We start from the raw sequence: 18,655 nt of genomic DNA on the forward strand, positions 1-18,655 counted from the left end.
CCCCCCCCAGGCCCCCCCACTGCCCAGGCATCTGTCTCTGCCCTCTCCCCCCTCCCTTCCCTTAGTTTCCCCGAGGTGCCGCCCGGCGACTGCCCAGGCATCCTCTGGCTATCTGTGGCTGTCTCCCTTCCCCCCGCAGACCTGTACCTTCCCCGAAGTGCCGCCCGGCGACTGCCCAGGTATCTTTGGGAGGGTCTCTGCGCCAACTCTCCTTCCCCTTGCCCTGTAGTTTCCCCGAGGTGCCGCCCGGCGACTGCCCAGGCATCCTCTGGCGATCTATGGCTGTTTCCCTTCCCCCGCAGACCTGTACCTTCCCCGAAGTGCCGCCCGGCGACTGCCCAGGTATCTTTGGGAGGGTCTCTGCGCCTGCTCTCCTTCCCCTGCCCTGTAGTTTCCCCAAGGTGCCGCCCGGCGACTGCCCAGGCATCCTCTGGCGATCTATGGCTGTTTCCCTTCCCCCGCAGACCTGTACCTCCCCCAAGTGCGCCCGCAACTGCCCACCTGGCTACCCCTCGGGAGGGCCTCCCCCCCTTCCTTGCCCTGTACCTTCCCAGGCCCCCCCCAGCCCTGAAGGGTGGCTCTCCCTCTGGGGCTGGCCGGTGCCACTGCCCAGGCATCCTCTGTCGATCTGTGCGTGTTTCCCCCCCTTGCCCTGTAGTTTTTCCAGAGGTGCCGCCCGGCGACTGCCCAGGCATCCTCTGTCGATCTGTGCGTGTTTTCCCCCCCTTACCCTGTAGTTTTCCAGAGGTGCCGCCCGGCGACTGCCCAGGCATCCTCTGGCTATCTATGGCTGTCTCCCTTCCCCCCGCAGACCTGTACCTTCCCCGAAGTGCCGCCCGGCGACTGCCCAGGTATCTTTGGGAGGGTCTCTGCGCCTACTCTCCTTCCCCTTGCCCTGTAGTTTCCCCGAGGTGCCGCCCGGCGACTGCCCAGGCATCCTCTGGCTATCTATGGCTGTCTCCCTTCCCCCCGCAGACCTGTACCTTCCCCGAAGTGCCGCCCGGCGACTGCCCAGGTATCTTTGGGAGGGTCTCTGCGCCTACTCTCCTTCCCCTTACCCTGTAGTTTCCCGGGGGTGCCGCCCGGCGACTGCCCAGGCATCCTCTGGCGATCTATGGCTGTTTCCCTTCCCCCGCAGACCTGTACCTTCCCCGAAGTGCCGCCCGGCGACTGCCAGCCAGGCCTGGCTACCTCCTCCCCTGCCCTTAGTGAGGTGCGGGCCTGCCCAGGCATCCTCTGGCGATCATGGCTGTTTCCCTTCCCCCGCAGCCTGTACCTTCCCCGAAGTGCCGCCCGGCGACTGCCCAGGTATCTTTGGGAGGGTCTCTGCGCCTACTCTCCTTCCCCTTGCCCTGTAGTTTCCCCAAGGTGCCGCCCGGCGACTGCCCAGGCACTCTACAGAAGATCTCGACCGTTCTACCCCCCTTTCGCACGTTTCCCTTGGCCTTGGCATCCCCGAGACGAAATCTCCGTCCCATGGCCACTCATGACTCGGAGTCCCGGCAAATTATAAATATGGCTGTAATTTCGACCCTGGCTTGACTGAGAGTTATACCCCAGCCTAGATCGCATCCTTACAGATGGCGCCCGAGCAGGGACTCCGAGACTTCCGAGGTGTTTTGAGTGGCCAAGGGGTGTGTTATTGAGCTAGAAGGGAAAGAACGGGGGGTTCCAGCCAGTTGAATCAGGTTCTTCCAGTGGCCGCGTGGCAGTCATGCCAGCGTGCCGGACGCGCAGCGGCGGGGTCGGTCGACGTTGATAAGAGTAGAATGATTGTATTGTCGCTGTCGTTGCTAACCGCACGTAAAGTTGCCCAAATTTTCACGTACGGCCGAGCCTGGCTTCCCTAACCTCTCGAAACAGTCAGCAGCAGAAACACAGTCAGCAGCAGAGGCGCAGTCAGCAGCAGAGGCGCAGTCAGCAGCAGAAACACAGTCAGCAGCAGAGACACAGTCAGCGGCAGAAACGCAGCCAGCGGCAGAGACGCAGTCAGCGGCCGGGCTATATATTTCGGACACCGAGCCAGAACCAGGCAGTCAGTAAGCAGCCTCAACTGGAGACACAACGCACACGGGACTAAAAGACCATCGATCACGAGCACAAGGAGCCGCGACGACCAGGATCACCAGCAGACCAGCAACGATCAGGATAGCCAGCAGTCAGTAAGCAGCCTCAACCGGAGACACAACGCACACGGGACTAAAAGACTATCGATCATGAATACAAGGAGCAGCAATTACAAAGGTCATATGGGTTTGCAGTGGATTTCATATAGGCACAAGGACGAGCTGCAGGCCATAGCCGTAGAGCTTGGCCTTGATGCAAACGGCAGCAAGGACGAGTTACGTAGCCGGATTTTAACATTTATCTCACGGGGAGAATACCCGGAGATGGTCAAACAACGGATAAAGGAACTAGGAACGATGTACAGCAGTGCTCCGAGTACAAGTATGCACAAAACCCCTTCCCCGTCACCTGGACCCAGCAACCGAGCCCAGAAAGAGGGGGCCCAACTGCAGCAGCCCTTATTAATCGACATCCCACCGTTGCTTAAAGAACCCGGACCCAAGGACTTTAACCACCAGGAAGCCACGGCCGAACGGAAACTCAGCGAAGACAACTTCGAGCTACACTCTGCCGAAGGACTCCGAGCTTCGCGGCCCGATAGGGAAGAAATCTCGTACGCCATACTTGCCGACAAATTACGCAGCTGGGGATTGAAGTTCGACGGACACTCGGACGCGTTAGCGTTCATCGAACGACTAGAAGAGCGTGTGGAGTCCTATGGAGGGAGCCCCGAAAAGCTGCCTCGAGCCATCTCCGGACTGCTAACCAACAAAGCGGAAGGATGGTTTAGATCGTTCCAGATGCAAGGGAAGCCCTGGAACGAATTCCGGCAGGAGTTCCTCGATTTCTTCTTGCCCCCTAGATATTTTCAGCGTCTAGAAGACACGATCCGAAGCCGGTACCAGCGACCCAATGAGTCATTCCAGGATTACCTGATTGACCTCCGACTTATGATGCAACGTGCCCAATATACTCCGGACAGAGAGCTGGACAGAATATACGAGAACCTGAGGCCCGAATATCAACTCTTCACCAGGAGATACGAGTTCGAGACTTTGAGGGAGCTCTCGCAATTGATAGTGGCATATGAGACGACTAGGGACCGCGGACAGACCCACTCGATCAGCAACCTCACGGATACCAAACCAAGAGTGCCCTCGCACCAAGGACGCGGAACATCGGCTCCGCAGCGCACCGCATCCGACGAGACAGGAGCCTCCCGAGGTACCGAGACAGCTAACCGCGTGACGACTCAGGATGGAGCCAGATCGGTGGACGTACGACGAGCCTGCCGGAATTGCGGCGAGGAAGGCCATTTCAGTAACACCTGCAGGAATCGACGCGTGTTATTTTGCTGGGAGTGTGGCCGCCGGGGTATCCGGACAATCGAATGCTGCCGTCAATCCGGGCCGGGAAACGGACTGAGTCTCCGTCCGGCAGGGACCCGAACGGAGACACCCATCCAGGACCCCCAGGAGTAAGGCATCCCCTAAGCTTGGAGGGGGGAAGGATCGCCGCACTAGTAACCATCGCCGGAATACCATTGTCAGCGACCCTTGACACCGGGGCAACCCGCTCTTTCGTCAGCCAGCGGACTGTGAAGGAGCTAAGCAAGGAAGGGAAAGTACGAAACGTAAGGACACGAGTCCGCCTAGCCGACGGGGCAACGAAGGAGGTGACACAAGCAGTGACAGTTAAGGTAGGACTAGATCAACTTGAAACACAGGTGACACTGCTGGTACTACCTATGGTGGTCGATGATGTCATCCTAGGACTCGACTTCCTATGCGGCATCAAGGCCATAATACAATGCGGGCGAGCATACTTACAGTTGACTCGGGAAACCAGCCCGTTACAGCCGACAACGCCGCGCACCGTGACCTTCCGTAACGACCCTTCTCCACTCAAACCTTCTATAGCTAATGCTAGTTCTGTACCAACCCCACAACTACCACTAGGACAATGACTACGACACAATTGGACCATTCTACGCCAAGCAACGCTCAAGCCAGACCCCGCAGCACAGACACAACAGGATTCGACCAAGCCCGACACAAGAATCACGGAACTTCGACGGAGACGACTGCGACACCGCTGGATGCACCCAGGGCCAGTCCGTCTGCCAGCAACGCAATGCCAGACACACACAGGAATCACGGAACTTCGACGGAGACGACTGCGACACCGCTGGATGCACCCAGGGCCAGTCCGTCTGCCAGCAACGCAATGCCAGACACACACAAGAATCACGGAACTTCGACGGAGACGACTGCGACACCGCTGGATGCACCCAGGGCCAGTCCGTCTACCGACAAATCAACGTCAGACGTAAGCAGGAGCAACGGGACTGCGGGGAAGACAACTACGACACCGCTGGGCACTCCCAGGGCTAGTTCATACACCCACCAGTCCAATTTACACAACGCCAGGAACTTTGAAACTTCAGCGGAGGCGGCTGCGACACCGCTGGACACTACCAGGGCCAGTCGACCTACTCCGATAACAATGCAAAACGACCACACTGGGACAACGCCGAGGGCCTCGCAAGACGCCAGCATCAGACCAGCCCACGACAGACAGACCCAGAGGGACTACCCTGACCATAACACCCGCATGAACTACCAGCTAGCACCATTGGCCGATGCCGCAATGGGCAAACGGCGGAATCCGTTTCACAGGACAGGCCAGACCACCCATCCCACCGTGAACCTAGGGGCCATTACCACCACACAGTCCGAAGAACCTCCGCTACAGAAGTCCCGGATCCACGAACCACCACCAACTCCGTGCGTAGCAGCGTTCCTTGAGGAAGAGTTGGCCAAATTCGAGGGTCTGGCAGGTATTTCTCACATAGCACAGCATACAATCTATATGAAGGACGACAAACCTGTGAAACAACGGTATTACCCGAAAAACCCGGCCATGCAGAAGATAATAGACGACCAAGTCGACGAATTACTGCGGGAAGGACGTATCGAAGCTTCAAAGAGCCCACACAGCGCGCCTATAGTACTCGTAGGGAAAAAGACAGGCGAGATGCGCATGTGCGTCGACTACAGACAACTCAACGCCAGATCTATACCGGACGCCTATCCGCACCCCAGGATCAACCACATCCTCGAGAGACTCCGCGATGCCCACTACATCTCGACATTGGACCTGAAGAATGGGTATTGGCAAATCCCGATGGCGGAGGGAAGTCGGGAATGCACTGCATTTACCGTGCCAGGTAGAGGACTGTTCCATTGGAAAGTCATGCCGTTCGGACTGCACTCAGCACCTGCAACGTTTCAGCGAGCCCTGGACAGCGTTATTGGACCGAAGATGGAACCGTACGCCTTCGCTTACCTCGATGACATCATTGTCATAGGAAAAGCCTTGGATGACCACGTCAATAATCTGCGAGAAGTATTCCGAAGGCTGCGTGAAGCGAATCTGAGACTGAACAAAGACAAATGCAGTTTCTTTCAAAAGAGCATCGTCTACCTAGGACATGTCGTTAGCGAGCAAGGGATCCATACCGACCCGGAGAAGATTGTGGCAGTCCGGAAGCTGACACCCCCTAATACAATCAAGGAGCTGAGACGCTGTTTGGGAATGGCTTCGTGGTACCGAAGATTTGTGCCGAATTTTGCTACAATTGTACAGCCAATGACAAGCCTTCTAAAGAAGGACAAACCATGGATCTGGGGAGAGGAGCAGCAGAGATCATTTGAGGACCTGAAAGGGAAGTTGACTACAAACTGACGCCAGCTCCTACGGCTTAGGAGCAGTTTTGACACAACAGATCACCGGAGAGGAGAGAGTCATAGCTTATGCCAGCCGCCGCCTGTTGAAAGCGGAAGAAAATTACTCGGCAACAGAAAAGGAGTGCTTAGCGGTCGTCTGGGCCATCAGAAAGTTACGGTGCTATTTAGAGGGCTATCACTTTGACGTCGTTACGGACCATCTTGCCTTGAAATGGTTAAATTCGATAGATAACCCTACAGGACGCATCGCCCGGTGGGCGTTGGAACTTCAACAGTACCGCTTCGATATCCACTACCGCCGAGGGAGCCAGAATATAGTAGCAGATGCCCTTTCGCGCCAACCCATCGAGGCACTGAAGCGAACGGTAGAGGACCCACCCACATGCCCCTGGATTACAAGATTGCTCAAAAGGATCAAGGAACAGCCAGAGAAGTGCAACGACTTCCTTATCGAGAACGGACAGCTCTACAAGCATACAGGATGCCGACCGGACGAGGAAGACTCTCAACCGTGGAAACTATGTGTCGCCAGTGACGGCGGCGGGTGCTGGAAGAATGCCATGATCATCCCACCGCAGGACACCAAGGTATACGAAAGACCGCTGACCGGGTGACCCGGCGATATTACTGGCCGGGACTCTACAGAAACGTAGCCCAGTATGTCCAACGATGCCAAAAATTCAAAGTGAGTCAAAGAAAACCAGCAGGGAAAATGTATACACGGCAAGCCAAGGGCCCGTTCGACATTCTGCGCGCGGATTTCGTGGGACCCTTACCACGGTCAAAGCAAGGCAACACGATGCTCCTCGTTTTCTTTGACTCGTTCTGCAAATGGGTTGAACTGGTTCCACTTCGGAAGGCTACCACCGCCCTCTTGGAGAAAGCATTTCGGGAAAGGATACTCAGCAGGTTCGGCATCCCTAGGAAGTTTGTGTGTGACAACGGGACGCAGTTTACGAGCCGCTCCTTCCGGAAGTTTTGCGAACAAGTAGGAATGGTATTGGAACACACGGCCCCGTATACGCCACAACAAAATCCCACCGAGAGGGCAAACAGGACCATAAAGACGATGATAGCACAATACCTTGATGGCGACCAACGAACATGGGACGACCTACTCCCAGAATTGAGTTTAGCCATAAATAGCAGCACTTCCGACACCACAGGCTTCAGTCCAGCATTCCTCGTGCTAGGACGGGAACCGCGACTACCAGGATCACTTTACGACGAAGTAACTCCAGGAATGGGAGAAGAAGCAGAACCCGCACATGACAAGGCAACGCGACTGCAAGAAATCTTCAAGGTGGTACAGGAGAACACCCAGCGGGCATCTCAAGAACAGAAGAAGACCTACGGCTTGCGGAGACGAGAATGGCGACCTACACTTGGGACGCTGGTACTCCTTCGCCAGCACCACCTGTCCAAAGCATCGGATAGCTTCGCAGCGAAACTAGCACCTAAATACGACGGACCGTACAAGGTCGTCAAATTCTTAGCTTCCAATATAGTGCGGCTACAAACACTCGAGGGACGACAAAGGAAGACTGCAAGCTTGATGGATCTCAAAGAATTCCACGGGACCGGAGACGATGAACCAACTGAGACAACACCGAAGACACCAGCATGATCACCGATCCACAAGGGCCACTTACGGTAGTGCGCTACCGTAACGTCCTCGCCCCGAAAGGGCAAATCCACAAGCCGTAAGCTGTCATACGTATATATCCCCTTAAGGGATTAGATTAAGAACCAATGTATTAACCTTCTCACCAGCACCGCTCAAGCAGGATAGGGGGAGGGTACCAATTTCATTCATATAAGACAGGCAGGTAGTAACCGCTAGGGGTTTTCTCCTTAGGCGGACGAACATGAAGCGTCGACATAACGAGCGAGCGGGCCGACTCCTAGAAGCACGTGGCGACACAACCGGGCGTTCCAACGGAGGGCAACAAGCAAGGGGCAGGACGGCCAACACGACGCGGGACAACGCTACAACAACCAGTCGTGGCTACACCCCATATGGGCCATCGGGCTATCCGATGCCAGATTGCTTTCGGACGGAGCAAGAAGCCTTCGCCGACTACCAGCGAATCCCCCGGGACCAGGGATTGGCCGCCGTATCAGGATGGCTTAAGCAACAGCCGCCATTGGTCCATAACGCAGAGGCAGAGAAAGGAGAGGAAGGTCCCCACTACTCGGATATATCCGAGTGTAGCGAGCAGGCAGCAGAGGCAGAAGAAGAGAGAGAGCCCGACGGCCGCTTCGCGACTAATGGCGTCCGACTACCCCCCAATCACAACGTCGCCGCCTTGAACCGTCGTTTGTTCGGGGCCTATGGTCCCGCTGTCGACGACGAAAACGTGACCACGGACACCGATGATCAGGACACGATCCTACGTAGCCAAGGCAGTCCGGTTTCCACCCTGATGGGCGCGATCGACTCTGGCTACCAAGGAAGCACCGTTGCCCCAAGTGACAGTACCGTCACCTCGCCCCGCCAGTCGATTGGGAATTCCCTCTTTGGGCAGAATGGGACCTGGTGAACCCCAGGCAGGCCGAATTCGGTGGAGAGAGAGCAGTCACAGAGCCCCAGGAAGAAGGCTCCCGCTACGCGGCCACAGCCGGACACAGCGACCCGGGAAAAGAAGCGGAGCTTCGTCACGACGCACCATCGCCGGAGTCTGACGTAATGTCACTGATGAGCCTGAGCTTCGCACCCCAAGGTGACGCTCCTTTGCTACCGCCAACCAGTGACACTCCCCCACCCGTAGCCCAAGAAGAGCTATTACCACCACTTTTCGGAGAAGAGCCGGCAGAATCGGACTGCAGCCTTCCACTGTCGTTCGAGGAACATGCCGACTTACTGCAGCTAGTTCGACTCCACCCGGGAGTAGCGGTGGTACAGGACGAGGCAGGCTGGGCAGAAGCACCAGTGGAGTGGCGGATCAACACGCCGGACCGCCAGTTGCCCTTAGACCTGATCAGCAACATCACGGTCTATCTGCGCAAGGCCACGGCCCGGTCAGGGGTAAGGCGACTGGAGGTACACGACGGACACTGCTTCCGCATCAAAATAACGCGCCGCCACGCTGTCACCGTTACTATTCGGACCCCCCGAAGTGAGGAGGGCGTGTGAAGGAGCAGACGCTCCCCCACATTATTTTTCACCATGAAGGATCTCTTATTATTAGTTATTATTATTTTGTTATTATTATGTTTTATTTTCATTATTAGGTTAAGTGACGGCATTTGTTAGTAGTTAAGCTATGGCATTAATCAAAATTAGTTTAAGTAATCTGTACAGAGTGAGCGGGAGAGCAGAGAGCGAAAGCTCTACCACCAGCATCAGCAGAGAGAGCGGGAGAGCAGAGAGCGAAAGCTCAATCACCAGCACCACAAGGGTGGGTTTATAAGATCGCAAGCACATGGAAAACAGAGATATTCCAGACCAGCGAGCTGAACGGACGTGCCAGTGGAAGCAGCCAAGAAGACGAAGAAGAAAACAGATATTGACGGCGAGCTAGGAAAGGGTGAGCAAGTCTCACCGTCGTGAGGAAGAGGGCTGGCGAGCGGTGCGGTTAGGCAGGAGAAGAGGAAGAAGAAGAGATAAAATAAAAATGGAACTTAAATAACTACCAGCGCGTCTTCATCTGTCGATCGGTGCGTGTTTCCCCCCCTTGCCCTGTAGTTTTTCCAGAGGTGCCGCCCGGCGACTGCCCAGGCCTCCTCTGTTGATCTGTGCGTGTTTTCCCCCCCTTGCCCTGTAGTTTTTCCAGAGGTGCCGCCCGGCGACTGCCCAGGCATACTCTGATGATCTGTGCGTGTTTTCCCCCCCCTTGCCCTGTAGTTTTTCCAGAGGTGCCGCCCGGCGACTGCCCAGGCATCCTCTGTCGATCTGTGCATGTTTTCCCTCCCCTTGCCCTGTAGTTTTTCCAGAGGTGCCGCCCGGCGACTGCCCAGGCATCCTCTGGCTATCTGTGGCTGTCTCCCTTCCCCCCGCAGACCTGTACCTTCCCCGAAGTGCCGCCCGGCGACTGCCCAGGTATCTTTGGGAGGGTCTCTGCGCCAACTCTCCTTCCCCTTACCCTGTAGTTTCCCGGGGGTGCCGCCCGGCGACTGCCCAGGCATCCTCTGGCTATCTATGGCTGTCTCCCTTCCCCCCGCAGACCTGTACCTTCCCCGAAGTGCCGCCCGGCGACTGCCCAGGTATCTTTGGGAGGGTCTCTGCGCCTACTCTCCTTCCCCTTGCCCTGTAGTTTCCCCGAGGTGCCGCCCGGCGACTGCCCAGGCATCCTCTGGCGATCTATGGCTGTTTCCCTTCCCCCGCAGACCTGTACCTTCCCCGAAGTGCCGCCCGGCGACTGCCCAGGTACTTGGGAGGGTCTCTGCGCCTCCCCTCTCTCCTTCCCCTTGCCCTGTAGTTTCCCCAAGGTGCCGCCCGGCGACTGCCCAGGCACTCTACAGAAGATCTCGACCGTTCTACCCCCCCTTTCGCACGTTTCCCTTGGCCTTGGCATCCCCGAGACGAAATCTCCGTCCCATGGCCACTCATGACTCGGAGTCCCGGCAAATTATAAATATGGCTGTAATTTCGACCCTGGCTTGACTGAGAGTTATACCCCAGCCTAGATCGCATCCTTACAGATGGCGCCCGAGCAGGGACTCCGAGACTTCCGAGGTGTTTTGAGTGGCCAAGGGGTGTGTTAGTGAGCTAGAAGGGAAAGAACGGGGGGTTCCAGCCAGTTGAATCAGGTTCTTCCAGTGGCCGCGTGGCAGTCATGCCAGCGTGCCGGACGCGCAGCGGCGGGGTCGGTCGACGTTGATAGGAGTAGAATGATTGTATTGTCGCTGTCGTTGCTAACCGCACGTAAAGTTGCCCAAATTTTCACGTACGGCCGAGCCTGGCTTCCCTAACTTCTCGAGGCGCAGTCAGCAGCAGAGACACAGTCAGCGGCAGAAACGCAGCCAGCGGCAGAGACGCAGTCAGCGGCCGGGCTATATATTTCGGACACCGAGCCAGAACCAGGAGACACAACGCACACGGGACTAAAAGACTATCGATCATGAATACAAGGAGCAGCGATTACAAAGGTCATATGGGTTTGCAGTGGATTTCATATAGGCACAAGGACGAGCTGTAGGCCATAGCCGTAGAGCTTGGCCTTGATGCAAACGGCAGCAAGGACGAGTTACGTAGCCGGATTTTAACATTTATATCACGGGGAGAATACCCGGAGATGGTCAAACAACGGATAAAGGAACTAGGAACGATGTACAGCAGTGCTCCGAGTACAAGTATGCACAAAACTCCTTCCCCGTCACCTGGACCCAGCAACCGAGCCGAGAAAGAGGGGGCCCAACTGCAGCAGCCCTTATTAATCGACATCCCACCGTTGCTTAAAGAACCCGGACCCAAGGACTTTAACCACCAGGAAGCCACGGCCGAACGGAAACTCAGCGAAGACAACTTCGAGCTACACTCTGCCGAAGGACTCCGAGCTTCGCGGCCCGGTAGGGAAGAAATCTCGTACGCCATACTTGCCGACAAATTACGCAGCTGGGGATTGAAGTTCGACGGACACTCGGACGCGTTAGCGTTCATCGAACGACTAGAAGAGCGTGTGGAGTCCTATGGAGGGAGCCCCGAACAGCTGCCTCGAGCCATCTCCGGACTGCTAACCAACAAAGCGGAAGGATGGTTTAGATCGTTCCAGATGCAAGGGAAGCCCTGGAACGAATTCCGGCAGGAGTTCCTCGATTTCTTCTTGCCGCCTAGATATTTTTAGCGTCTAGAAGACACGATCCGAAGCCGGTACCAGCGACCCAATGAGTCATTCTAGGATTACCTGATTGACCTCCGACTCATGATGCAACGTGCCCAATATACTCCGGACAGAGAGCTGGACAGGATATACGAGAACCTGAGGCCCGAATATCAACTCTTCACCCGGAGATACGAGTTCGAGACTTTGAGGGAGCTCTCGCAATTGATAGTGGCATATGAGACGACTAGGGACCGCGGACAGACCCACTCGATCAGCAACCTCACGGATACCAAACCAAGAGTGCCCTCGCACCAAGGACGCGGAACATCGGCCCCGCAGCGCACCGCATCCGACGAGACAGGAGCCTCCCGAGGTACCGAGACAGCTAACCGCGTGACGACTCAGGATGGAGCCAGATCGGTGGACGTACGACGAGCCTGCCGGAATTGCGGCGAGGAAGGCCATTTCAGTAACACCTGCAGGAATCGACGCGTGTTATTTTGCTGGGAGTGTGGCCGCCGGGGTATCCGGACTATCGAATGCTGCCGTCAATCCGGGCCGGGAAACGGACTGAGTTTCCGTCCGGCAGGGACCCGAACGGAGACACCCATCCAGGACCCCCAGGAGTAAGGCATCCCCTAAGCTTGGAGGGGGGAAGGATCGCCGCACTAGTAACCATCGCCGGAATACCATTGTCAGCGACCCTTGACACCGGGGCAACCCGCTCTTTCGTCAGCCAGCGGACTGTGAAGGAGCTAAGCAAGGAAGGGAAAGTACGAAACGTAAGGACACGAGTCCGCCTGGCCGACGGGGCAACGAAGGAGGTGACACAAGCAGTGACAGTCAAGGTAGGACTAGATCAACTTGAAACACAGGTGACACTGCTGTTACTACCTATGGTGGTCGATGATGTCATCCTAGGACTCGACTTCCTATGCGGCATCAAGGCCATAATACAATGCGGGCGAGCATACTTACAGTTGACTCGGGAAACCAGCCCGTTACAGCCGACAACGCCGCGCACCGTGACCTTCCGTAACGACCCTTCTCCACTCAAACCTTCTATAGCTAATGCTAGTTCCTGTACCAACCCCACAACTACCACTAGGACAATGACTACGACACAATTGGACCATTCTACGCCAAGCAACGCTCAGCCAAGCCAGACCCCGCCCCTGCACAGACACAACGGTTCGCCAAGCCCGACACAAAAATCACGGAACTTCGACGGAGACGACTGCGACACCGCTGGATGCACCCAGGGCCAGTCCGTCTGCCAGCAACGCAATGCCAGACACACACAGGAATCACGGAACTTCGACGGAGACGACTGCGACACCGCTGGATGCACCCAGGGCCAGTCCGTCTACCGACAAATCAACGTCAGACGTAAGCAGGAGCAACGGGACTGCGGGGAAGACAACTACGACAACGCTGGGCACTCCCAGGGCTAGTTCATACACCCACCAGTCCAATTTAGACAACGCCAGGAACTTTGAAACTTCAGCGGAGGCGGCTGCGACACCGCTGGACACTACCAGGGCCAGTCGACCTACTCCGAAGACAATGCAAAACGACCACACTGGGACAACGCCGAGGGCCTCGCAAGACGCCAGCATCAGACCAGCCCACGACAGACAGACCCAGAGGGACTACCCTGACCATAACACCCGCATGAACTACCAGCTAGCACCATTGGCCGATGCCGCAATGGGCAAACGGCGGAATCCGTTTCACAGGACAGGCCAGACCACCCATCCCACCGTGAACCTAGCGGCCATTACCACCACACAGTCCGAAGAACCTCCGCTACAGAAGTCCCGGATCCACGAACCACCACCAACTCCGTGCGTAGCAGCGTTCCTGGAGGAAGAGTTGGCCAAATTCGAGGGTCTGGCAGGTATTTCTCACATAGCACAGCATACAATCTATATGAAGGACGACAAACCTGTGAAACAACGGTATTACCCGAAAAACCCGGCCATGCAGAAGATAATAGACGACCAAGTCGACGAATTACTGCGGGAAGGACGTATCGAAGCTTCAAAGAGCCCACACAGCGCGCCTATAGTACTCGTAGGGAAAAAGACAGGCGAGATGCGCATGTGCGTCGACTACAGACAACTCAACGCCAGATCTATACCGGACGCCTATCCGCTCCCCAGGATCAACCACATCCTCGAGAGACTCCGCGATGCCCACTACATCTCGACATTGGACCTGAAGAATGGGTATTGGCAAATCCCGATGGCGGAGGGAAGTCGGGAATGCACTGCATTTACCGTGCCAGGTAGAGGACTGTTCCATTGGAAAGTCATGCCGTTCGGACTGCACTCAGCACCTGCAACGTTTCAGCGAGCCCTGGACAGCGTTATTGGACCGAAGATGGAACCGTACGCCTTCGCTTACCTCGATGACATCATTGTCATAGGAAAAGCCTTGGATGACCACGTCAATAATCTGCGAGAAGTATTCCGAAGGCTGCGTGAAGCGAATCTGAGACTGAACAAAGACAAATGCAGTTTCTTTCAAAAGAGCATCGTCTACCTAGGACATGTCGTTAGCGAGCAAGGGATCCATACCGACCCGGAGAATACCCCCTAATACAATCAAGGAGCTGAGACGCTGTTTGGGAATGGCTTCGTGGTACCGAAGATTTGTGCCGAATTTTGCTACAATTGTACAGCCAATGACCAGCCTTCTAAAGAAGGACAAACCATGGATCTGGGGAGAGGAGCAGCAGAGATCATTTGAGGACCTGAAAGGGAAGTTGACACAAGCACCCGTCTTAGCATGCCCCGACTTCACGGAAAAGTTTACACTACAAACTGACGCCAGCTCCTACGGCTTAGGAGCAGTTTTGACACAACAGATCACCGGAGAGGAGAGAGTCATAGCTTATGCCAGCCGCCGCCTGTTGAAAGCGGAAGAAAATTACTCGGCAACAGAAAAGGAGTGCTTAGCGATCGTCTGGGCCATCAGAAAGTTACGGTGCTATTTAGAGGGCTATCACTTTGACGTCGTTACGGACCATCTTGCCTTGAAATGGTTAAATTCGATAGATAACCCTACAGGACGCATCGCCCGGTGGGCGTTGGAACTTCAACAGTACCGCTTCGATATCCACTACCACCGAGGGAGCCAGAATATAGTAGCAGATGCCCTTTCGCGCCAACCCATCGAGGCACTGAAGCGAACGGTAGAGGACCCACCCACATGCCACATGGATTACAAGATTGCTCAAAAGGATCAAGGAACAGCCAGAGAAGTGCAACGACTTCCTCTCGAGAACGGACAGCTCTACAAGCATACAGGATGCCGACCGGACGAGGAAGACTCTCAACCGTGGAAACTATGTGTCGCCAGTGACCATCGTCGGCGGGTGCTGGAAGAATGCCATGACCATCCCACCGCAGGACACCAACGTATACGAAAGACCGCTGACCGGGTGACCCGGCGATATTACTGGCCGGGACTCTACAGAAACGTAGCCCAGTATGTCCAACGATGCGAAAACTGCCAAAAATTCAAAGTGAGTCAAAGAAAACCAGCAGGGAAAATGTATACACGGCAAGCCAAGGGCCCGTTCGACATTCTGTGCGCGGATTTCGTGGGACCCTTACCACGGTCAAAGCAAGGCAACACGATGCTCCTCGTTTTCTTTGACTCGTTCTGCAAATGGGTTGAACTGGTTCCACTTCGGAAAGCTACCACCGCCCTCTTGGAGAAAGCATTTCGGGAAAGGATACTCAGCAGGTTCGGCATCCCTAGGAAGTTTGTGTGTGACAACGGGACGCAGTTTACGAGCCGCTCCTTCCGGAAGTTTTGCGAACAAGTAGGAATGGTATTGGAACACACGGCCCCGTATACGCCACAACAAAATCCCACCGAGAGGGCAAACAGGACCATAAAGACGATGATAGCACAATACCTTGATGGCGACCAACGAACATGGGACGACCTACTCCCAGAATTGAGTTTAGCCATAAATAGGAGCACTTCCGACACCACAGGCTTCAGTCCAGCATTCCTCGTGCTAGGACGGGAACCGCGACTACCAGGATCACTCTACGACGAAGTAACTCCAGGAATGGGAGAAGAAGCAGAACCCGCGCATGACAAGGCAACGCGACTGCAAGAAATATTCAAGGTGGTACAGGAGAACACCCAGCGGGCATCTCAAGAACAGAAGAAGACCTACGGCTTGCGGAGACGAGAATGGCGACCTACACTTGGGACTCTGGTACTCCTTCGCCAGCGGCTACAAACACTCGAGGGACGACAAAGGAAGACTGCAAGCTTGATGGATCTCAAAGAATTCCACGGGACCGGAGACGACGAACCAACTGAGACAACACCGAAGACACCAGCATGATCACCGATCCACAAGGGCCACTTACGGTAGTGCGCTACCGTAACGTCCTCGCCCCGAAAGGGCAAATCCACAAGCCGTAAGCTGTCATACGTATATATCCCCTTAAGGGATTAGATTAAGAACCAATGTATTAACCTTCTCACCAGCACCGCTCAAGCAGGATAGGGGGAGGGTACCAATTTCATTCATATAAGACAGGCAGGTAGTAACCGCTAGGGGTTTTCTCCTTAGGCGGACGAACATGAAGCGTCGACATAACGAGAGAGCGGGCCGACTCCTAGAAGCACGTGGCGACACAACCGGGCGTTCCAACGGAGGGCAACAAGCAAGGGGCAGGACGGCCAACACGACGCGGGACAACGCTAAAACAACCAGTCGTGGCTACACCCCACATGGGCCATCGGGCTATCCGATGCCAGATTGCTTTCGGACGGAGCAAGAAGCCTTCGCCGACTACCAGCGAATCCCCCGGGACCAGCGATTGGCCGCCGTATCAGGATGGCTTAAGCAACAGCCGCCAGTGGTCCATAACGCAGAGGCAGAGAAAGGAGAGGAAGGTCCCCACTACTCGGATATATCCGAGTGTAGCGAGCAGGAAGCAGAGGCAGAAGAAGAGAGAGAGCCCGACGGCCGCTTCGCGACTAATGGCGTCCGACAGCTAGTTCGACTCCACCCGGGAGTAGCGGTGGTACAGGACGAGGCAGGCTGGGCAGTGGCGGATCAACACGCCGGACCGCCAGTTGCCCTTAGACCTGATCAGCAACATCACGGTCTATCTGCGCAAGGCCACGGCCCGGTCAGGGGTAAGGCGACTGGAGGTACACGACCTGTCACCGTTACTATTCGGGACCCCCCGAAGTGAGGAGGGCGTGTGAAGGAGCAGACGCTCCCCCACATTATTTTTTTCACCATGAAGGATCTCTTATTATTAGTTACTATTATTTTGTTATTATTATGTTTTATTTTCATTATTAGGTTAAGTGACGGCATTTGTTAGTAGTTAAGCTATGGCATTAATCAAAATTAGTTTAAGTACTTGCTCGGTCGTGACTTAGATGGGAGGGAAAAGCACAGTGATCGCTCGGGCATCACTGATAGCACTGATAAAAGCTCCCGAGTTGAGACATGAACCTCAACCAACCAACATCAGTACAGAGTTGAGACATGAACCTCAACCAACCAACATCAGTACAGAGTGGAGACACGAACCTCAACCAACCAACATCTGTACAGAGAGATCGGGAGAGCAGAGAGCGAAAGCTCTACCACCAGCATCAGCAGAGAGAGCGGGAGAGCAGAGAGCGAAAGCTCAATCACCAGCACCACAAGGGTGGGTTTATAAGATCGCAAGCACATGGAAAACGGGGAGATATATTCCAGACCAGCGAGCTGAACGGACGTGCCAGTGGAAGCAGCCAAGAAGACGAAGAAGAAGACAGATATTGACGGCGAGCTAGGAAAGGGTGAGCAAGTCTCACCGTTGTGAGGAAGAGGGCTGGCGAGCGGTGCGGTTAGGCAGGAGAAGAGGAAGAAGAGATAAAATAAAAATGGAACTTAAAAAACTACCAGCGCGTCTTCACCTGTCGATCGGTGCGTGTTTCCCCCCCCCCTTGCCCTGTAGTTTTTCCAGAGGTGCCGCCCGGCGACTGCCCAGGCATCCTCTGTCGATCTGCGCGTGTTTTCCCTCCCCTTGCCCTGTAGTTTTTCCAGAGGTGCCGCCCGGCGACTGCCCAGGCATCCTCTGGCTATCTATGGCTGTCCCCCTTCCCCCCGCAGACCTGTACCCCCAATGCCGCCCGCGCTGCCAGGTCTGGGGGGTCTCTCGCCTCCCCCCCCTGCCCTGTCCCCAGGTGCCGCCCGCGACTGCCCAGGCATCCTCTGGCTATCTGTGGCTGTCTCCCTCCCCCGCAGACCTGTACCCCCCGAGTGCCCCCGCGCTCCCAGGTTCTGGGGGGTCCTGCCCTCCCTCCTCCCCTCCCGTTTCCCGGGTGCCGCCCGGCGCTGCCCAGGCACCTCTGCATCTATGGCTGTCCCCCCCCCAGCCTGTCCCCCCGTGCCCCGCGCTCCAGGTACTGGGGGGTCCCCCCCCCCCCCCTCCCCAGGTGCCCCCGCCCCAGGCTCCCTGGCTATCTGTGGCTGTCTCCCTCCCCCCAGACCTGTACCTCCCCGGGCGCTCCAGCTGGGGGGCCCCCCCCCCCTCCCTGTGTCCCCGGGTGCGCCCGCGCCCCAGGCATCCCTGGCGATCTATGGCTCCCCCTTCCCCCGCAGACCTGTACCTTCCCCGAAGTGCCGCCCGGCGACTGCCCAGGTATCTTTGGGAGGGTCTCTGCGCCTACTCTCCTTCCCCTTGCCCTGTAGTTTCCCCGAGGTGCCGCCCGGCGACTGCCCAGGCATCCTCTGGCGATCTATGGCTGTTTCCCTTCCCCCGCAGACCTGTACCTTCCCCGAAGTGCCGCCTGGCGACTGCCCAGGTATCTTTGGGAGGGTCTCTGCGCCTGCTCTCCTTCCCCTTGCCCTGTAGTTTCCCCGAGGTGCCGCCCGGCGACTGCCCAGGCACTCTACAGAAGATCTCGACCGTTCTACCCCCCTTTCGCACGTTTCCCTTGGCCTTGGCATCCCCGAGACGAAATCTCCGTCCCATGGCCACTCATGACTCGGAGTCCCGGCAAATTATAAATATGGCTGTAATTTCGACCCTG

At 56.2% G+C, this 18,655-nt stretch overlaps 1 protein-coding gene across 8 annotated transcripts in view; it reads right to left on the reverse strand.

The window, feature by feature from the left end:
• The window catches only part of LOC111078115 (acetylcholine receptor subunit alpha-like), a 268,805-nt gene that overhangs the window by 159,381 nt on the left and 90,769 nt on the right, over nt 1-18,655 (reverse strand). The window lies entirely within an intron of this gene.

This window comes from Drosophila obscura, unplaced genomic scaffold, assembly GCF_018151105.1.
Source record: "Drosophila obscura isolate BZ-5 IFL unplaced genomic scaffold, ASM1815110v1 contig_13, whole genome shotgun sequence".
In the NCBI taxonomy this organism is placed as follows: Eukaryota; Metazoa; Arthropoda; class Insecta; order Diptera; family Drosophilidae; genus Drosophila; species Drosophila obscura.